The following is a 6576-nucleotide window of genomic DNA, read 5'->3' on the forward strand; positions in this document are numbered from 1 at the left end:
GTGAAGCACAGGGTGCCTAGGTTCAACAACAAACACAAGACACTGAATGGAGAAATCTGTTACTCATAGGTCCTGGAGGAAGTACACAGCACAGCTCAAGGGACAGGGAGATAAATGCACAGTGCAAACAGAGAGAAAGGTAAACCCTGGGGAACATAATTTTATTAGAGCCTGTGGGTGGAGTGCTTTGGGGTTCTTGGGCTAGGCCTGGATTGGTCAATTCATACCAAACATTGGGATTTTATTAAGCCCCATGGGGGTCTTATCTAGGTGTCACATAAGGCATAAAGGCATTGAGAGGCAGAAGATACTTGATCACAAGGGCTGTTGGTGAAGTCGTATCAGGAATTCACATTGGCTTGTGACTCTGTGGGCTGATATCTAGGGCATGCTCGTGTATGATGGGGCTAGTGTCAGTTTAAAGTCCCTGAATTCTGCAGGCTGCTTGGCCTAATAGAATGGATAATGAGGCAGCAATACCATGGAATAGCTTAACTCAACTCTCAACAGGCCTCATAATTTGATTACACTCTAATATTCTTGTTTCTATACTATGCTGCCCCCCTTTGTCCATACATGATGACATCTTGCTTTTATTCTATTGTCCATTATTTACTAACATGTCAGGTATCTGCTTTTGCAGTTTTCATTTATGTATTAGAGACTGATAAAGATAGAAATATTCCATAAATGATGCATAGATAAGAAATAGGTGCATTGAATGTGCATGTGTACTGTTTTGCTTAGTGTCTTAAAACTACCTAGAAGAAGAAATAGAGTAAGTCCCCACCTAAAAGCAGTTTCTTGGCTCCTTCTCAAACCTCGGTCAGGTTCAGCCTACTTTCCTCCACTCCAGCCTCCACTATGTCCATCAGTGTGACCCAGAAGTCTTACCAGGTGTCCACTTCCAACACCCAGGGCTTCAGCAGCCGCTTATACATGATTGAGCCTGGTGCCTGCACCAGCTACTTGGCCTTCTCCAAGATGGGCAGCAGAAGCAGCTTCAGGGATGGTCTGGGCACCAGCATGAATATGGCCAGGGGCTACAGTGGGACCAGGAATGTGGGGACATCACAGCTGTCTCAGTGAACCAGAGCTTGTTGAGCCCCCTTACCCTGGAGGTGAACCCCAACATCCAGGCTGTTTGCACCCATGAGAAGCTGCAGATCAAGACCCTCAACAAGTCTGCCTCCTTCATTGACAGGGTGTGGCAACTGGAGCAGCAGAACAAAATTCTGGAAAGCAAGTGGAGCCTCCTGCAACAGCAGGAAGCATCTTGGGGCAACATGGACATGTTTGAGAACTACATCAATAACTTTTGATGACAGTGGGACACCCTGGGCCAGGAGAAGCTGAAGATGGAGGTGGAGCTTGGCAACATGCCGGGGCTGGTGGAGGACTTCAAGAATAAGTAGAAGGAGATCAAAGAGCATGCAGACATAGAGAATGAATTTGTCCTGCCTGGAAGGGCTGACCAATGAGATCAGCTTCTTTTTCTTTTAAGATTTATTTATTTATTTATTTATTTATTTATTTATTTATTTATTTATTTATTTGAGAGAGAGCATGCACAAGTGGGGGGAGTGTCAGAGGGAGGAGAAAAATATCCAGCAGACTCCCCACAGAACAAAGAGCTGAGGGACCCCAATCCCACCACCACCACAAGATCATAATCTGCGCAGAAACAAGAGTTAGATGCTCAACTGACTGAGCCATCCAGGTGTCCCATGAGATCAGCTTCTTAAGGCAGCTGTATTAAAATTTCTGTGAGCTGCAATCTCAGATCTTGGATATGTCTACGGTGCTCTCCATGGACAACAACCACTCCTTAGACCTGGACTTCATCATCATTGAGGTCAAGGCTCAGTAAGAGGAGATCACCAACCACACCTGAGTTGAGGCTGAGACCATGTACCAAATCAAGTATGAAGAGCTTCAGACATTGGCTGGGAAGCACGGGAATGACCTCTGTCCCATGAAGATGGAGATTTCCAAGATGAGCTGGAACACCAGGCAACTCCAGGCTGTGATCGGGGTTGCTCAAAGGCCAGAGGGCTTCCCTGGAGGCCACCAACACTGATACTGAGCAGTGTGGGGAGCAAGCCATTAAGGATACTAATGCCAAGCTGGTCAAGCTGAAGGTTGCCCTTCAGTGCGCCAAGTAGGACATGGCATGTTAACTGGCTAGTAGCAGGAGATCATGAATGTTAAGCTGGTCCTGGGCATCAAGATCGCCACCTATGCAAACTGCTGGAGGCTGAGGAGAGCCAACTGGAGTCTGGGATGCAGAGCAAGCGTATCCATATTAAGACCATCAGTGACTACTCAGGAGGGCTGTGATTGGCCTTTGGGGGTCTCACAAGCCCTGACCTCAACTATGGCCTGAATTCCTTCCAGTCCAGCTTTACTCTTGTGGGGGCTCTGGTTCCTTCAGCCATGCCAGCTCCTCCTCGTAGTTGTGAAGAAGATCGAGACCCATGATGGGAACCTGGTGTCCAAGTCATCTTATGTCCTGTCCAAGTGAACAGCTACTATGGTTTCTTCCAGTCTCTCCACTCTTGTGGCTTCCATAGAGCCTTTGGGGGAAGGAACTATGCAAGGGAGCTTCAGAAATAGGAGACCCACCTGAGGCTCAGCCCCAGTCCTCAGCTTACCCTTGTGGGGAGTCTACTGCCCTCTTACCTATGCCCCAAACTAAAAGCCAATTCAAGTGTCTTTTCCTAAATAAAGCCTCAGATGGTTCTGCCAATCCCTCTTGACACACACAAAGAAATAGAATAAGTACAAAGTTTCAGTAAGTTTCATATATTTCAGTAACAGAACAAGGACTGTTTCAGGAGTGGTGGTAAGAATGCAAATAGTGCTAAAAGCAGTTGCACACAGACTTTAAGAACTTGATGATATAATACCATCCATGTTTTTAAAAACATTTAATTAAATAACATGAAAGCAGCAAAGAGATTTTCAATGGAACATCCTTTGTTTCCTTACAGGAATGTCTTTGTCTTAAATGAAGAGGTACTATGAATCTCACTATGATTTATTCTACAGAACACACACAATAATATTCAGTTGATTTCGTTCAAGACTGATATTAATGAAATAATGAATCAAATGAGTTATTTATTATTCCTTAGACCAAACTAATACGTTGACTGAAGTTTTGTCTTTTTAACTAATTTTTAGCATCTGTATGCAGAGACTCTGTAATTTGACATCATTATATTCCAATGAAATGTTTGCCTTGAGGTAGAGATATTTCAATGAACTGCCATCTAAAATATAATTCAAAAGAGCTGACCAATCATTTTATAAGCAAAACATGACATAAAAGAAAAAAAGTGATGTAAGAGAAAAACTAATATTAGCTATTTTAATGGGCTTTCACAGGTTTGTCTATTGCATTTTTATTTTTAAACAGAACAGATGAATATAGGGGAAGGTGAGGGAAAAGGAGGCAAACCATAAAAGACTCTTAACTATGGAGAACAAACTGAGGGTTGATGGAAGGGAGGTGGGTGGGGGATGGGCTAAATGGGTGATTGGTATTAAATTAAGGAGGACACTTGTGATGAGCACAAGGTGTTATATGTAAGCGATGAATCACTAAATTCTGTGCCTGAAACCAATATTACACATGTATTAACTAACTAGAATTTAAATAAAAACGTGAAACAAAAAATAAATTTGAAAAAAAATGCTGAGAGTGAAAAAAATTAAAAATGCATTTTAAAAAATCCAACAGTTAAACCATCAGTTTAGTTGACATATGTCCCCAGGTAGGTTTTATTCTGGTCTTAAGTCTAAGATAGATAGAACCAAACAAAACCCCAAATAATCTGAAAAAAACATTGCAAAACAAACTTGAAAGATTCCCTCTGGGTTCATTTAACTTCCACCAGTCTATAATTGACAGTTGACTAATATGATGTGTATACTGATACTCTTATTGTAACTACAAAAATGAATGTTAAAAATGGTGGCCATTAACACACCTAAAATGTTTAATTTTAATCTTGCACAAATCCATGATCATCATTTTCTACCATCAAGAGTGAAGAATTTAATATTTGGGCAGTAACTAGCTTCAGTATTGTTTTTCTCCCTATAGTACAAGCTACAATGACTGGTGATTGGCAAGCCTATGAGTATTCCCTTTTAGGTAACTTTTATAGCTGTACAAATACACTGTATTTTAGGGCTTTGTAAACATTTAAGTACAAAGTTTTATAGCTTAGACACCACTAGGCCATGGAAACAAGCTCCACAATAATTTGGTAAGGGAGATGAACCATGAGAGACTATGGACTCTGAGAAACAAACTGAGGGTTCTAGAGGGGAGGGGGTGGGGATGGGTTAGCCTGGTGATGGGTATTAAAGAGGGCACGTACTGCATGGAACACTGGGTGTTATACGCAAACAATGGATCATGGAACACTACATCAAAAACTAATGATGTAATGTATGGTGATTAACATAACATAATAAAAAAGAAGTAAAGCAAATTCTCAGTGAAATGAGTAGTATATTTTTAATGGTGTTTTAAAATGTGTAAAATTCTTTATGTGAATTGATTATTTATTTGACTAAATCCTTCAGATGTTGATTGTTCATTTGACTAAATTTCTTAGATGTTTTGTGGGAGATTTTACCTTGTGTTAAAATAGATTTTTTAAAGGGCAAACAAAGAAAAAACATTATTCAACATAAACAAATTTCATGGACCTTATCAGGAATGATTAATAGGATAAAGTGAGGGTAAACTGCATTGATTTTTGTCAGTTGCTGCTGCCATAAATAACACTAGTCACAATAAAAAGGATTTTATTTCATTGTGTAAAATATAATTTAGATACTAAATGCTTAACTTTTCCATTGTTGACAAAATACTCGGATTTAGCTCTTCTTTGGGGACAAATAGGCTTTGCAAAGGAGAGACTGATTTTAATGTTTGACTTTGGAGGTAATTCATCAGAAATGGAATCTTGTTTTAGGAAAAAGACAAGAGACATTGTTATTATCATATAAAATTTTATGGATGTAATCACCAAAAACTCAAGGTTTATTTTCTAAAACCAATGTTATGCATAAAATTAACAACTGTAAATGAAATCAATCAAAGTAATGTTTGGCCAATCTTTATGTTTGAGATTACATTTTAAAATATGGCTAGGTCAGTGCATTTACCTGTTTCTTCTAATGGTTCTAATGATAACATTGGAATTTTAACATTTAGAAACATACCTTTTCCCAAACAACAACAACAACAAAACACTTCATAGTGTAGCTAACCTGTCTAATCACCAATTGATGTTAGTTTATATTTACACAGATAGGGTATGTTTTAAGCTCCCAAACTGTGATACACATAAAGGAACATCTTTTCAGACTTAAAAATAAGCATTGTGAGGTCCTAAGCAAGGCTGAGTTAGGTTATGATGCTATCCATTCCACCTACCATTTTTTCCCTGTCAGAGGAACCAAACATCTTTTGTAAGAAAGTACAGTCAACACTTTCATTATGTCATACCACAATTATTAGAAATGTCCCTCAAAAATCTTCAAAGTCTTTTAGAAAATTCTTATAGCCTACCATCCATTATTTTATCTGAACTCTTCCTGAAGCTTTTTAAACTTTATATGCATTTAATAGAATCCTAGTGATTGAAGACACTTTAAGGTTTCATTTAATATTTTCTCATTTAACAGAAAAGAACTTGAGTTGCAGAGAGGATGAATGATTTGTTCAGTAAACTAATGAAAATGATAAGAACCCCAGGCCAGGTTTTCTGACACACAACACTTTATATATGTCCTTGTTATCATATGCTTCATATTTTCTGCTTGTACCACTTTTTAGTATTCAATAACCCCATTTGAGTCATGGGCCTAAAGTGTGTAATGCATTTCTTAAAAACACATTTATTTTCATGATGATTTTTTTCATATCTTTTTTTAAACAGCAATTTTTTGGTCAATAACTTTAGAAACTTAAATTCAGAGATTTAGACAATTAAACGAATTAGTTGCAAGTCTTTTATATTTCCTATAAGGTTTTGCTTTGTGTTTTGGCCACTGTGGTGGTATAAAAATCTAATTGAAATTTTATATAAAGGGCAGTAAAATAAATGTCAAAATATTGTTGATAATTTTTCAATAAGGGAAATAGCTCTAGTCAGAGAAAAGCGTCATTAAACTACTTCAGACAAAAAGTTCTCTTGTACTGAGGAAGAATAAACTAGAAAATTCTTTCTCTTTTTAAATCACCTCCGTTTTATTTAAACTCCTATACTATAGTTCTTTATAACAAATGTGTGGATGGGTTCATGGTGGGAAAATGAAATATTTTTATGTGTTTGAAGCACCTTTTTTTTCACAGATCCAAGCAAATGAGAAATAATAAGAGAGTGAAACATTTTCTTTCTGAATCTTTGACACAAAACCATAGCATTTTAGAGCTACTAGGAAACATATCAAGTTCATCAGGTTAAACCTGAGCATTTGGTTCTTACTACTTTTGGAATTCTATTGCAAACTTGGCATCAAATCCAGAAAATGACTAGAAAATCTTGACTT

General features: G+C 38.1%; 1 pseudogene; it reads left to right on the forward strand.

Moving 5' to 3' along the window:
* The first annotated feature begins 849 nt into the window (after positions 1 to 849).
* LOC114207389 (keratin, type II cytoskeletal 8-like) lies at positions 850 to 2524 on the forward strand (annotated as a pseudogene).
* The last annotated feature ends 4052 nt before the right edge of the window (positions 2525 to 6576 follow it).

The sequence above is a fragment of the Eumetopias jubatus genome, unplaced genomic scaffold (assembly GCF_037043125.1).
Source record: "Eumetopias jubatus isolate StellerSeaLion01/CBP00866 unplaced genomic scaffold, mEumJub1_p1.0 scaffold_11, whole genome shotgun sequence".
NCBI classification, from domain to species: domain Eukaryota; kingdom Metazoa; phylum Chordata; class Mammalia; order Carnivora; family Otariidae; genus Eumetopias; species Eumetopias jubatus.